This window comes from Anoplopoma fimbria, chromosome 7 (assembly GCF_027596085.1).
Source record: "Anoplopoma fimbria isolate UVic2021 breed Golden Eagle Sablefish chromosome 7, Afim_UVic_2022, whole genome shotgun sequence".
Classification (NCBI taxonomy): Eukaryota; Metazoa; Chordata; class Actinopteri; order Perciformes; family Anoplopomatidae; genus Anoplopoma; species Anoplopoma fimbria.
The window spans coordinates 14,710,363-14,725,468 of record NC_072455.1 but is presented as its reverse complement, the minus strand read 5'-3'; the positions used below and the strand labels follow the sequence as shown (position 1 = coordinate 14,725,468).

Below are 15,106 nucleotides of genomic sequence, written 5' to 3'. Positions count from 1 at the left end.
CTAACCCACACTTACATTAAACATGTGTTTACATATCAATCTTTTTGTATACAGATTGTGTGTGTGTGTTGTTTATCTACTGGCAGCTCTGTAAAATTTGTATAGGTTAGTAGGTGAATGATTCGGATGCCTTCAGTGTCTGGCCAACTTGTCTGGTTAACTGTGGTGACACTAACCTATAGCTTCTTAGTCAAATAAAGGCCCAGTTACACTGTCTGAACTCGATGACCTGTGCCAAAGGGAGTTCTGAATATGTTCATCATTTTAGATACAGCTCTCAAAACTGTTTTATTTATTTTTTTCGGAAGAGGTGATTCCTGAGGTCTGTCTTCTAGATCATATGATCTCAGGTATTTTTTACCAGCCCGTCAAAAAAAAGACTAAGAAAATGAAGCAAGTCTACAGAGGGATTGGAGATCACAATAACAGCTATTGCTCCGGCAGAATGAACCCACTTTTTTCTCACAATGCCTTTTTAAACCAGTGGGGAGTTAGTTATACAACACAGTCAGGTCATGTACACAACTTTACTGTATATGTAATGCTTTATATCGCTCACTATTTGCCCTTATTTGACAACTTGTGACAAAAATATTCATGGTGCATCACTGTTGCTAGTATATCTCTGTTCAGATGTATATGAAAGAGGAACAAAAGGACCGTGACAACACTTCAGCAAGGTGAATGCACAGCCGATGGGAGAATCCACAAGTCAAATAAGAGCATGTAAAAGTAAAAGGCTTCAAGGTCTAGGTTCACATCTGATCTATAGGATCCCTCACTTCTTGCTCCTGTCTCTCACTCTTTCCTCCTCTGCAGCCTCCCTCTCCTAGCTCCCTTTGCTGGCCTCTCACACACAAAGGCAGGGGGAGGCAGAGGTGGTGGAGGAGGGAGGAAGGGGTGGAAGGCACAAAGGGCTGGGAGCTGTGGGCTTGCCCTGGGGAGAGGGAGGGTGGGGTGGATGGGGGGTAACAGGGGGTCAAAGGGGGGCCAGGGGGTGTAGAGGGCTTGGGGTGGGGTGGGGTGGGGTGGGGGGGGGGAAGAAACCTGAGAGTCAGAAAGCCAGAACAGGAGCTGGGGTAGAAAGAAGGGGAGCCATGGTGGGAAGGGAGGGGTCCAGGGGTGAGAGAGCACAACATAAGAAAGCCTATAGCTGCAGATCTTTTTTGTTTCCACTTTGAAGGGGGGGGTTGGCAGAGGATTTGTTCAAGAAAGGGATTTGGTTTGGGAAATGCACATCCACTATCTACCAAAGCCTGTGTAAGCGTTTTAGCCACATCTCTTTTGTTAGGCAGATAGTGTGCTCAGTTTCTTACACAGAGCAGCAGCAACAACTGCTCCGACATTTTCTTCTTTTAACAGAAAATGGGGATTTAAAGTGTCTATAAGTTTACAGTGGAGGAAAACCTGCCTAAAAACAAATGTGGACAAGAAAATCTCTGGAAAAGCTGTTGGGAATACTGGTTTCCCTACTACCCAAATACAACTAATTCAAGTGATTTTTTAAGTCCAATTAAAGATGATCACTCTGTGGGTGCTAATTTGAAACTGACTCGATGAGATCAGCAATATTTTTTTTTTGTGTGCTCTTTAAGCTGTTGTTTGTAAGTGTCACGTTTTTGTCTCTGCAATGTTATTTGGAGTACAAAACATGCCAAATATGTCTACACTGCTATGAATCTGATTACACAATTTCTTCAAATGTCAGAATACAAATGAGAATATGTTCGAAAAACTTTACGGGGGAGGTAGCATTAAAAATGAACATTAAAAAGCAACATTACTGCACTACCCTCCAAAGATTTGTTATACCAATGCACTACTTACACATCCCCCCCGACACACCACATTCCCTCCACTTAAATTACCACAAACTCACACTAATCTTGCATTATCTGACCTCCCCTAACTGCCTCCAAACCACTGTGGGGCCCTGAGACACAGGTGCACACGTCAACACTGAATCACTCCATAGTAAAAGACGTCCAAGTATAAACATAGCTATGCTGTTAAAACACCGTTTAGCACAAACTGGTGGATGTGCTAACTAACACACACACACCTTACAAACACAAATACACAGCATACCAACAGAGGCCTGTGACAGTTGGTTAACGCAGGCCAAACAACAAGCGCATCAGAGAACTGGAGGCATGCAGGGCATCTTCCTCTTGTAAACTCTATGAGCCTTACACAAACACACTCCTGACACACACAGAGCCTACAAAGAAACTCACATGAGAACAAGCACGCACACACTCAAACCCAATGCCCTCTTTTGCAGGAAAGTTATGTAACCAGATAGGAAGAGGAGCTCTCTTTCTGCTCACCTACTGTCACCACATCTTATTTAGTGTCAGTTTTACTTTACTCAGCATTTCTTGAATGACATTGCTTTTCTATGCCGGCTCTTGTTTAAATGCATCATAAAGCCCTTTGATGGCATACACCGGACTGTGAAAAGCTTTAATGGAGAATGTGGTAATAACGCCCTCACAGACCTCCAGGAGGTGGATGATGTCAGCTCCACCTCTTCTCCTTCCCTCCCTACGCCACTCCTCCCTCTATGACAACGCTGATGATGACAGAAGAGGAGGAGGAGGAGGAGGACGATGAAGAGGAATCTCTCCCCCTCCTTCTGCTTCCTGTCCACCTCCTCACCCACTGCTTCCTGCCGTCCTCCCCCCCGGGCATCCTGAGTCAGCTCTCACCACCTCTCTTCCTGAATCTCTCTCTAGATCCTCCTTCAAATCTGTTCTCATTTGAACCAAAAGCAGAGTTCTTTCTTTTTATCTCATGCCCTTCATTCTCAGGGTTTCAAACGATTTCACACTTGATATTATTAAACATCAGGGCACAGCGGCAGATGATAACTGAAAAGGCTACACTTTCTTATTATTGCTGTGAGATATTAAAGTTGACATTAAATGTAAATAAATAACAAGAATATTCTTAGAACTGATAAAACCCAGCTGAATGTTCTGAAAGCATGAATCGTTTTCTATGCTGCCTCCACGGGGTGTGTGGCACATGTGGATGGCACATGGATTGAAGCATTCAGAGGAAAGAAAGAAGGAGGAGGAGGAGGATGTAGACAAAGCAGATGGGATAAACAGATGCCAATCCTAATGTCCTGTCCTACGCCCTGCACGGAACACTAGCAAACAGTCACCTGCTTATATAGAAAATGGCATAATGCAGCCTGAACAATGGGTGACATGTTATGTTACCTGTGGTTTGACAATTCTGGGGCAAGTCAAGTGTGAGTCATATATTTCAAAGCATAATAACTCTAAAGTTCACAATTAACTTCAGTTAAAGTAACATCAAATAAAATTTTGTAGAAAATATTTTTTAGTATTTAAAGGCTTTCTATGTCATCCCCCTTTTTAAAACTAAATGTGTGGGTTACTCCCCATATCAACATCTGCCGGACAGTGTACTTACTGTAGTCTATGACCTCCTACTGCTCTGCAAAGCAACGTTTTCCAGCTGAACATATGTCACTCATCTACTACGTCTTAAACGCGATCCCTGTCCAAACAAACGTTCTGACGAAACTAGTCCCAGGTGCAGCATATGGAATTATTTCACTTACAACCAGCCAACATCAAAACCCGTGTGTAAAGGGGGCTGCCAAGCTGTGCATGTCAAGTATGGTGACATCATCATGGCTTTAGATTTATTATAAGTATTAAAGTCAATTCTTTTGGAACACTAGAGGGAATGTAACAAAAAAAGGCTGTTAATCGGACTCGCGTTAAATGTGCATAATAAGCAACATATCTCATGTACATTCCCACCAGGACACAGTAATGGGGAGAGTGTGCACACCTGTGTGTCTCGGAGACAGACGCAAGCTGATTGACGGCGCAGTCACGTTGATTGACGCCAGCGCTCAGTTATAGTTTTACGAGATAATATCATTCAACACACTCGCTCATTCAACATGACATCCACGAAACAAATGACCACATGCTGTTTGTTAAAGAGACAGGGACCAAGGGAGGGTAAGAGACAAAGATGCAAAAAGAACACATAATGAATGTATTGAACATAAATAAATGTACCAACTGGTGTATGCAAAGCAGGGCTCCTCGATTTATTATGCTTATGCTGGATCTGCATTTTAAGACGATGAATAGTATTGGACAAAACAAACGGTTGTAGCTTTGTAACAGAAATGAACACTGTAATGTAACAGTAAATACAAGTGGGTGAGATGAAAACACTACTTTGATTTTCGCGGTACATCTTACTCTTTATCCAACAATCCCTCTCTCTCCCTCTGTCTTTCTGCTCAGTGACATCCTTTCTTACAGACAAGCCTGCAGACAGACTGTGCTTTATATGTGTGTGTGTGTGTGTGTGTGTGTGTGTGTGTGTGTGTGTGTGTGTGTGTGTGTGTGTGTGTGTGTGTGTGTGTGTCCGTCTACAGGCATAATGGAGGGTGTCTACTCGGCCTTAAGCTGGATCGTGTGTATTATGTGCATGTGCATTTATGTGTGTAATGGATCTGATTCATGGCCAGCTGTAAATGCATGTAATAAAGCTGAGCAGGCTAAGTGATGGAAAACCCCAGGTGCGCGAGGCTCGGCAGGGTCCTGGGAGACGGCGGCATGAGAGAGTGTGTGTGTGTGTGTGTGTGTGTGTGTCTTTGTCCCTAAGAGAGAGATCAAAACAGTGAGTGAGAAAGGTGTGGGGGTGTTTGAGATGTGTGTCAAAGAGTGTTTGAGGACTGTGTGTGTGTGAAAATGAAACAGAGCTGGTGTTAGGTTAGGTGTGTATAAGCCTAAATAAGGGTGTTGAATGGAAACAACTGAAGTGTGTGTGTGTGTGTGTGTGTGTGTGTGTGTGTGTGTGTGTGTGTGTGTGTGTTTGCGTGTGTGTGTTTGCGTGTGTGCTTGTCTCTGGCCCCAGTCCCAATTAATTTAGTAGCTGTGGTAAAAATGGCAACTCCTCTATGGAAACAGACAAAGAACTGAGCTACACTTTAAACATTTAAAGCTTCAATGGTCAACAAGTCATTAATTGAATCCAACACTGCAGGGCCTTTGTAGGAGGGGATGATACTTAAACAACAGGCTGCACAAAAGCAGAGTGATAGCTGGACACCAATCACATCACAAATAAAAAAAAATACAATAAATCAAACTGGTCCATGGCACACAATGTTCGTGCGAGCAACAGCAGGCCAGCACCAATAGAACATAGAAGAAAGCTTTTAGTTTGGCTGTAAGAAATCATTGGTGTCAATGAATCTGGTTCAAAAGGTAGCCTCTCAACCCCTGGATAAAACACACCTTTTGGACTCAAACCAACCCGCCCGAATTACAGATGGAATGGGTAAAAAAACATAACTTCAAAGAGTGCAAAATCATTGGAATTTCCTTTCTAATGGTTGCAATTGAAGTGGATATGTGTCCTTTCAGAGGAAAAGGAAACAAAATCACCTAAATGTTTTCTTTGCTAAAGCAGTAAGGGAAGCTGAGATGGAAGTAGTAGAGAAGAGAAGCTTCTACAGTGAGCAGATCATTAATATGTATGTCAGTAAAATGCCACTAAACTGGAGATGGAACTACACAGTATTAGAGATTGTACATGAACATATTGGATCCATTTGCTGGATACATTATGCATATTTTAGCTCGTCAAACATTTCATTGTTCTGAAAGAAGCTCAGGCAAACATACCTGCTAGACAGACAAAACAGGAATACGGACATCCCAACATGAGTAAACCCGGAAGTCATGCACATTCCAAGTGTCACTGCAGGCAGGTCAAAGTCTGGGTAAAAGGTCAAAGGTCTTACCTGGGCAGGTGGGTGCTTGCAGCGAAATGCAGATGGCTCCCCTACAGAAAAACACAGTCTGTAAACAATGGGTCTGATATGGATCAGTCCAATTAGTCTGCTGTTATTTACTACCAGTTATCAGCTCAGCTGCAAGTCAGCTCTGGGAAAATACCTGTATATGTTATTGAATTTTGAAGTTGACTCTGTAATTGCTATATAGTTAAATTTCATTAAAAACATAAATTATATTTCTGAGTAAAATGCTAAAAATTCAATACTAGGTGTAATTGAATGTGGGGGGAAGTGTACATTATGTAGATAATTCATTTGGGTAAATCTAAATAAAATCTTAAAAAAATATATTCTATCATACCATCACTAAGGAATAGCATCATTTCCAGAATGTGCAGTCCATCTTGACAGGCAGTACTGGCTATTTGACAGTTGCCCATTTTTGACTACAGTAGGTCAGACATTTCACTCATGGCTTCAGTCAGGTGCTGGTGGTTCTTCAAACGAAGCACGACAATGCTTAGCCATGGTCCTCACCCCTTCTCTGTGAATGAGAAAGATATATATATTCAACTTTTTGAACAGGGATAAAATAAAATAAAAAAGCAGTAATCAAATCAAGGATAAATATATGATAACACTCATCAATATGGAATAGTACTCAGAGAGTATGTCGGTCACATACACCTACATGGCCATTTTGGTGATAAAAGGAAAAGCTTGAAGATTATATATATATATATATATATATATATATATATATATATATATATATATATAGAGAGAGAGAGAGAAGAGAGAGAGAACGATAGATAGATAGAGATGGATAGAGACAACAGTCTGCTTTCCATCCCTGCACTGTGAGAAATAGGCAGCTGTTCACTAAGGTCACAGATTGGGGTTCTACTGCAAATGTGTCGCCATCTAGGGGCGAATATGAAATCTTGCAATTTGTACAGTTAATGGGGCTTTGTACACTGATGCATACATGTAGTGGTGGCAAATCAGAGAAGTACTCGATACACTGCTTTAGTGTTGACATGTAATTACCCCCATCATGTCAGTTAAGCCATGTCAAAGCCATAATACCTTTTTTTAAATGTCCAACCTCAATGAAATACCTATCATACAGGATGAGTTATAAAGAGCAGCAATGGTTAACAGTTAAGCTGTGTAAGTGGGGAAAAGGAAGCAACGTGGCATGTATTTGGGAAAATACTAATTTCACATGCAGTGTTTGAATGGTTAAAGGGCTATACATATAAAATGTATGAATATACATTGTTGTGTGACTGTATAGCTAATGCACAAGAAATCAGATAATGGCTCTCAGAATGTGTGCTGTCCGGTACACAGGTGTGTTTACTATGGGCTCCATGTGTAGGTGGACCAACAGTAAAGTGCTTTTACTTCATAGGACAAGAAGCACTGTGAGGGTTGTTCACACCATACTGTGAATGTGTTGGCTACATGTCATGTTTATTTTAATTCAGTTAAATATTCATGTAAAACAAAGTTTAATTCAACCTGCAACACAGACCACTAAAGTGAATCGTTTAAAGGGCTAACATAAGAGTGTAACTGTTCAGCATTAGCTACGACGGGAAACATGAAGGCACCATATTTAAAACATGCCCACATGTGAATTGAACCGCTCAGCTAGTTGGTGCACATTAGACCAGATTACACCTACCTGGGCCGCGGCATTGCTTTGCAGCCTACAGTAAAATGTTTGCTGTCCCGTTAGGTTTACAGTTTTAGCATTTAGTGTAAGAACCCACGGTACAATAAAGCAATAAAGTATCTTTAATTTAGTTCTTTTAGTTTTGTTTTGTCTTCCCGGAGCTGTCCACAAATTAGTCTGACTTAATTGCAGCTGTGAGTTGCTCCTGGAGTTGCAATGCATTGTGGGACATCAACAGCACACACAACATGGGAAGGAACTACTTTATACAGACAGTTAAATGTCCCTTATTTGTTCCTTTTTAGGGTTAACACACACTACATAACCTAAAAGTACTCATCATTGTTAGCTCGTGAAGTTCAGTTGCTGTCATTACTGGCTGGTTTTATTCATAAATCTAAAAGCTCTGAGAGTTTCACATATAAAGGCCCCCACTACCAAACAGACCCCCTGCTGTGGGCCTACTTTTGAGCAAAGCGTCTTATTCTTTGGCTTTGTGGTTTATTGGCAAACAATGAATTGGCGCATTACCGCCACCTACTGGTGCGGAGTGTGGATGAAGCTGTATATTACCTGCATTATTTAATTTATTTTAAAAAAAACTAAAAAATACAAAAAAAAAAGACAGGCTGATATTTTTTAAATATTTGCTAGTCTAACATACTGAATACTTATTGAGTTCTTTTGCAGCATATCTATTAGGCTCCATCAAAATATACTTTTATCTTGAAGGGTTTTCAATTAGCTGCCTTCATTCTACTCCCCTTTTTTGGGGGGGGGGGGGGCAAAGCTGATCCCAGAGCGGTCTAGACGTGATATCACCAAATGACTGTCCTGGATCGCCCTCCAGTGGCAGAATGTCCTCAGTGCTACTGGCACAGCCAAGAGAGGGGTGGAGACGACACACACACACACACACACACACACACACACACACACACACAAAAAAAAAAAAAAAGAAATTCTCGGGAAGAAAATTCAAACGCTCTTCCTGGAAATAGTAGAGAACCCGCCACAACTTCACCACATGACATTTCGGAAAGAAAATGCGACACTCCCCCCCCCCAAACACCAGGGAGCCCGTATCTCATTCAATACGTTTCCTTTTCTGCACCCAACGTGCACAATATCCCCACCTCACGTTGTGTATCACACCCACGGACACGACCCATCGCCTCTGCGTGCATGTGTAAAAAAAAAACACACACAGCCGAGATCTACACAAGGCGATTGCGACATCACCAACTCCTGACCTGCCTTCCCGAAAACTATTCCTTCCTTACTGTAAAAAACGTGACATCACCAGCAGACGTTTCGAGATGATTTGAGGCGAAGCAGCTGTCAGCAGTACCCGCTGCAGTAGGCAAACTTATCGGCAGCAAACGTGTGAAGTTAATAGTGTGCTCATTACATTGTATTATGGATTATGTAACACCATCAAATCAGCGTTAAAAAAAAAACGAAAACAAAAAAAAAACACCACCACATTAAAATGACGTTAACCTTGTGTTTTCATATAGATGCATGGTGTTGTTGCTCTGCACAATCCGGAGTTTAGTAGACTTATAATAGTCTCCCCGCTGAAACAAATGGTCTTAAAGGTGGCTTGTATTTTAGCAGTGACGTTGATCGCGTCCTTTCGGATTTATTCCTGGCTGAGGATACTGTAGTTCAGGTTGTTTTCAATGGAGTCTCATTGGTTCCCCAGTTGCAATTAGGTAACACCGTCTGTTTCAGCCTCACATGCCAGCGTGTGTGCCCGAGCCCCGTCGTATCACAGGTTATTATGCTTACCTCCCATGTGCAATGCACGATCCGACGTTATGCTGCCGTGTTGACCCCTCGCTGTTAAAACAGTGTAATAGTGGAAAAATCTGCAAAAGCAGACCATCTTTTTTTTTCTTCCTCTCCCCAACCAAGGATGACGCAGCCCCCTAAAAGCCCTCTCCCAAAAAAAAAAAAAAGGAAAAAAAAAAAAAAAAAAAAAAAAAAAAAAAAAAAAAGAACAGAAAAACCCCCATTGAACATCCATAACGCGTTTAGGTGCAAATGTCGACACGGGGAGTACTGTACACGCAGATAGACCACAGCCCGGGAGGAGAAAACGTGGATGTGTTCGCCCATGGGCAAGACATGACGGATGGACTCATCACTGGTCTTGCATCTCTGCACAGTCATATCGCCTTTCTGAAGGATTGCACAGCTCGTTTCCTCTCCTGAAGACCATCTGGTAAAAAAATCGCCAGCTCCCTGTAACCTCCGAGGCATGCGGGGGTAGCGGATTCCCTGATCATCCCCGAAACACACCACTCATATCCATTTCCTAGAGAGGAATGGTCCACCGCGACCAGAACAGGCAGTCCTTAAAAGAAAATTGCGCAGTTTTTATTCCATTGAAACGGAGACTCTTTCCCTTCTGTCCCCGTTGAAAAGGCTCTTTCCTTTCCTCCTCCCTCCCTCCCCTCCTTCACTCTCTTCTTCTCTCTCTTCCCCTCATGCAGGTTTATTTTCGGTGGAAGAGTCTCGGACGTTAACCTGCCCCGCCTCCTTAGTCACTGGCAAACACACTGTACAACTAGCCCAAATCCCATTATTAAGTACGATTCAATGGAGAACAACTGCACCCCAGGTCTTCCCCTGATAACTATTTGGTTCAAGAGTCAAGCTCTCAGTTGGAGGTAAGTAATTAAAGGGGCAGAGAGCCACTTGAGGAATCAGGAGTTGGGGTCTTTGGAGAAGTCTGGTTATCTTTTTAGGTTCCTGTCAATTTCCTAGAAACTGAAAACGAAGGCAAGAGCATGTTGGGAAATCAGCACAAGGCAAAACCCATCATGACAGGAGCTCCCACACAGAGGCTCACTCGGCTCCTCAATGTGCTTTAGGTGTTGTCACAGGGTCTCCAAAAAAACTGCAGATTGATTTAATTTCACTGGTGATACATTTAATAGCAGACACTATAATCTGATTAGACATTTCCACCCATACTTATCCTCTAATGTGACAGACAACATTCTGAAACGGGTGTCTACAGGTCTGTAGAGAACTGTTTTCATAGGTCCTTGTTACATGAAAAAGTTTGGATTCCCTCATCGCAGAGGGTTCATTAATGTCTACAAAAGGTAGGATTTTTAGAAGCTGCTGTTTCAAGGCTTGTGAGTGGATAAGCAGATGGATGAAGTTGGCTTCCAGTGCCCCTCAAGAAATAAACATTTCCGCAGACTGGGAGCATTTGAAAACTCTTGGCTCCATCATGAAACATCTACTGTAAGAGGAGATACCGCCTCTTACAAAACGATAAACAATGCAAATGTTCACGTTTTAAAACAATAGTAGCCACAAAGCTTTGGAAATCCAATTCAAATGTTAGACAGGAGGGTTAATAACAGTTCAGAACAAATACATCTAAAATGTTTCCACACCACATTTACAGTCTAGTTCATTGCAGCTGCTTCATTAAGGTTTTTTCCCATAAAAAAAAACAAAAGCACCTCTCCAGTCCGATATTTTTGTTACAACCAGGCCAGAGAATAAGCCAATTTGAATTTGAATTCAACATGTTGCGGTGATTGCCCCCCTCTGTCCCCACCCAACGAGAGACCACCAGTGTGTACACACACACACACACACACACACACACACACACACACACACACACACACACACACACACACACACACAAACACACACACACATACACACACACTGACGTGGGTCTGATAAAGAGGCTCTTAAACCCTGAGGAAGTTCGTGTTCGGTCTTTCAGATGGATCCTTACGTCTGAATACAACCTTGAGCTCAGCCCCCCCCTCTCTGGTCCCCCTCTCTCATTACTGGACCATTCTTCCTCCCGGCTCACTTTCTCCAGGGTCCTTCTCTTGTTTTTCTCTCCCTCCCTTTCAGGAGTTTGGGCTGAGTCCTTTCCAGTGGGGAAGTCCGGGCCTTCTCTCTCACAACGCTGACCGACTCCAAACGTCTTGTGTGTGAGGCTTCATTAGAATTCATTTGTTTGAAAAGGTTCATTTCTCCTTCAGTCGCTGCCTCCCTCTGTCTTCTCTTTCAGCTTGGGGGAAATGCTTATTAGCATAAAAATGTCCTTTACCTCACCTTGATTAACTACATTGTTTGCGTGTGTGAAAGTTTCTGTGCATCCGAGTGTGGCAAAACAAGGACAAATCTAATTTTCACAAATTGAAAATATTCTTTTGTTTAAGGATGTATCACTACTAACGACAGACTTTTGTTCCAATAAAGATCGTAGCTGACTTTTATTTCAGGTATGTCTTGTCAATACGTGCGCAAAGCCAGAATGTGATATATTATGGGCTTCATAAAAACATTGTGAATTCAGTGTAATCTTTCATTTCCAAAATGTGATTAAGCACATACTTTTTTACAGCCCATTACTGTCTTTACACAATGTATAACAGCTCATTAGATTACTAAGGAATTCAATGAGCACAACAGACACTTGCATGACCAGACACTTGATCCACATGTGGCAAAGAAGCACATTTCCAGTGAAAGAAGACAGTAGTAGACTATTCCCTGTGTGTGTGTGTGTGTGTGTGTGTGTGTGTGTGTGTGTGTGTGTGTGTGTGTGTGTGTGTGTGTGTGTGTGTGTGTGTGTGTGCGTGTGTGTGTGTGTGTCTGTGTGTCTGTGTGTAAGTGTCTGTTTGTACAAGGTCAAAATGGGGTCAGCATGGAAAGACTGATGCAAGTCTGCGAAGAGGCGGACAGCTCAGAAAGGAGACAAAAAAGAAAGAAGAGAGAGAAAGACCTTTAAGAATAGGGTCAGGCCAATTTCAAAGTTTTAAAGAAACACGCAGTCCATTTATTGTTAAAGTCCAGGTGTGAGAACCTGCCGTACAGAATGCAATACATATGAGAAGAAAGTTACATTTTAAATTAAATTTGCTGTCTTTTGGAGCCATGTTACTTGAAAGTCACAAATAAGAATATTATTTATAAAAAGCATATCAAGTAATAAAGAGCTAAAACAATACCTGTGTCAAGAGTCAACGTATGAGTGTGTGCATGTGTGTGTGTGTGTGTGTGTGTGTGTGTGTGTGTGTGTGTGTGTGTGTGTGTGTATAAAGGCCTTTTGTTGTCAGACCTGCCCTACGTGAACACACCAAGTATTAGTGACATAGTGACACAGGTCCTACACACACACACACACACATGCCAGCACAGACAGAGATGAGACAGCAAAACCACAGGGCATGACATCACAAACTGTATACAAATGGATGGAGAAAACAAGAAGCCAATGATGAATCATTCAAAATAAATGATTCATCATTGGCTTGATGAGAGGATGGTGGAAAGACAAAAAAAAGTCCCAAACAACTCACTCCTGGCTGCCGTCTAGCAGTTTTCCAGAGGTTTGAAGTGTATAGTGGGGATGGGACCGACCAGCTGCATGGGTTCAGCTTCCCCCAGACAGGAGTTCCCCTTGTCCCATCCAGCTCTGTCCAAGTACAAACCTCCAGGACACATACTCCATCCTGTGGGGGTCCTTGTTCAGCAGCTGAACAAGGACAAAAAAAATGGGGGTGAGAGATATAAACACTTGTTTGGAGGTGACATTTTGCATACAGCTTTTGTTTATGACAAACAGCCATGCCAATTAGATAATGAAACTGAGTAGGCAAATAGTGGGAGGGGTTACAACAAGGGAAAGGGGAGGGCTGCAGTGGAAAAGGAGGAGGTAGGAAAAAGACTATGAGGCAAAGAGGAAGATAGAGAAGATAGAGAAGATAGGGTAGAAGGAAGGAAAGAGGAAAATTAGGAATGGCACAGAAAGGAGATGAGAATGGGAAGCAGTATGTCATGATGGAGAGAGCGATGGAAGACAAGGGGCAGAAACATCCAAGGGGAAAGACGTTGGGGAGAAGCAGGGTGAGAGGATGTAGGTGAGACAGGACATAAGAAGAAAGAAGAAGGGGAGGAGGAAAAGAGTAGCAGGGGGGAAGAAAGAGAGGCAAAGAAAAGAAAGGACAGTTTAGACAGAAGTAAACAGAGTCAGAGAGCTAAAGGGAAGCAGCACAAAAGACAGGAAGGGCTGGAAATGTGCATGGGTTTTGGTTTAGCACAGGGAGGTAAAGGGGAGAGAGACGAGAGGGGAGGCACAGAGGAGGTGATACAGAGAACAGAGTGAAAGAAGACGAGGCAAGTCAGAGGTATAGAGCTACAATGACGGATAATCCGAAGAGGTAGCAACACCACAAATTTAAACACTTTTCGACAATGTCAACATTTTAATTTTAAAAGTGCTTCATAAAATAATTAGAATGCAAGAGCAGATTTTAGGAATAGAAACGGAGGGGCACAGAGCGGTCAGGCGTTGAATGAAAATAGTTTTTTTTTCAGGAAAAACATTCCATGTTTCAGTGGAAATTAAAAATGTGATGGAAAGTGCAGATGACAGCTGAAAGCTAATAGCTCAGAAAAAAAAGTGGTCTGATGGTAAGTTTATGGAAATCTTTATGGTAATAGAAAAGTGTGTATAGGGAGTCACCTTGGGCGGGTAAAGGAGGTTGCTGGCATCAACACTGGACACTAAAAACTCCCAAGACACTGTGTCCACTAAGATCTGCAAGAATCGCACCATGTTTACTGTTGGATGGACAAATGTTGTTATCTGCACTGGTTCAAAAGTCAAACAAGGACATTTACATTCATTGCAAGTAAATATTATATATATCTTTTTTTTCAAATAAATGTTAAAATAATTGCTCAAGTGTCTTAAGTGCGGTTGTTGTTGGCAGAGAGATGCTGAGAGGCTGAGATTAATGTATGGACTCAACAGAGCGAGAGGAAAGAGTGTTCAGCAGGTTGGCTCTGCCAAACCAGCACAGGAGGGTGACTGCAGTGTGTATCTGAAAACCAGTGTGTTTACAAGGGTGTTTTATGTGTGTATTATGTGTGCTGTGAAAATTAAAAAGAGAACATGTTTGTCAGCAAAAGCTGTAAATACAGAATTATAGCTGTTATCCAAATGCCTTGTTGATCTCATTCTTTAACATTTTAATCTTCAGATGTAGAATCAATCAGTTAACTGGGTTTGGCCTGTAAAACACTTTTAAATTAAATGGCCAACAATCACAAACAAGATATGTGATCGATGGCCATACAAGCGCTATTTCCTACTGTAGTGTAACTGTGTGGATGCGGTAGTGTGAGCTCTCACGTTGTGCTGTCGAGCAGAGGACTGCAGCACAGCAGTGAGGAACCAGGAGAGACGGAACAGGTTGATGGGCTGGGCCGTCTCTGCCCAGCATGCAAACTGATCGACTCGCTGGCAGAGATCCCTGGCTCACGCTGCCAGGGGCTTCAGTGAAGGGTGTGCCCGATGGACAGAGAGAGTGACGCAGAGAGAGAGAGAGAGAGAGAGAGAAAGAAATCTACAGTCGTTTAATGCTTTCAGCTGTTGGCAGCCATTCATGGGAGAACTGTGTGAACATAGTAATGTTTAAATTTGAATACGACAACTTTTACTTCCGTTGATTAGACATCGACATGAATTGTGGAGAACCACAGAAGATTAACAAGAATCTAGAAATGAAACGATTCTGAGGGACGATGTGTAACAAGTCATAGTACCAATGATAGCT

General features: G+C 42.3%; 1 protein-coding gene across 1 annotated transcript in view; it reads right to left on the bottom strand.

The window, feature by feature from the left end:
- Positions 1-9,365, bottom strand: part of kdm6ba (lysine (K)-specific demethylase 6B, a) — a 95,474-nt gene extending 86,109 nt beyond the window's left edge. Inside the window, exons 1-3 of the mRNA XM_054601270.1 lie at positions 9,285-9,365; positions 6,168-6,350; positions 5,813-5,853 (exon numbers count right to left, since the gene is read on the bottom strand). The gene's annotated coding sequence lies outside the window, so the exon portion shown is untranslated. The remainder of the gene's footprint in view (positions 1-5,812; positions 5,854-6,167; positions 6,351-9,284) is intronic.
- Between the last annotated feature and the right edge of the window lie 5,741 nt (positions 9,366-15,106).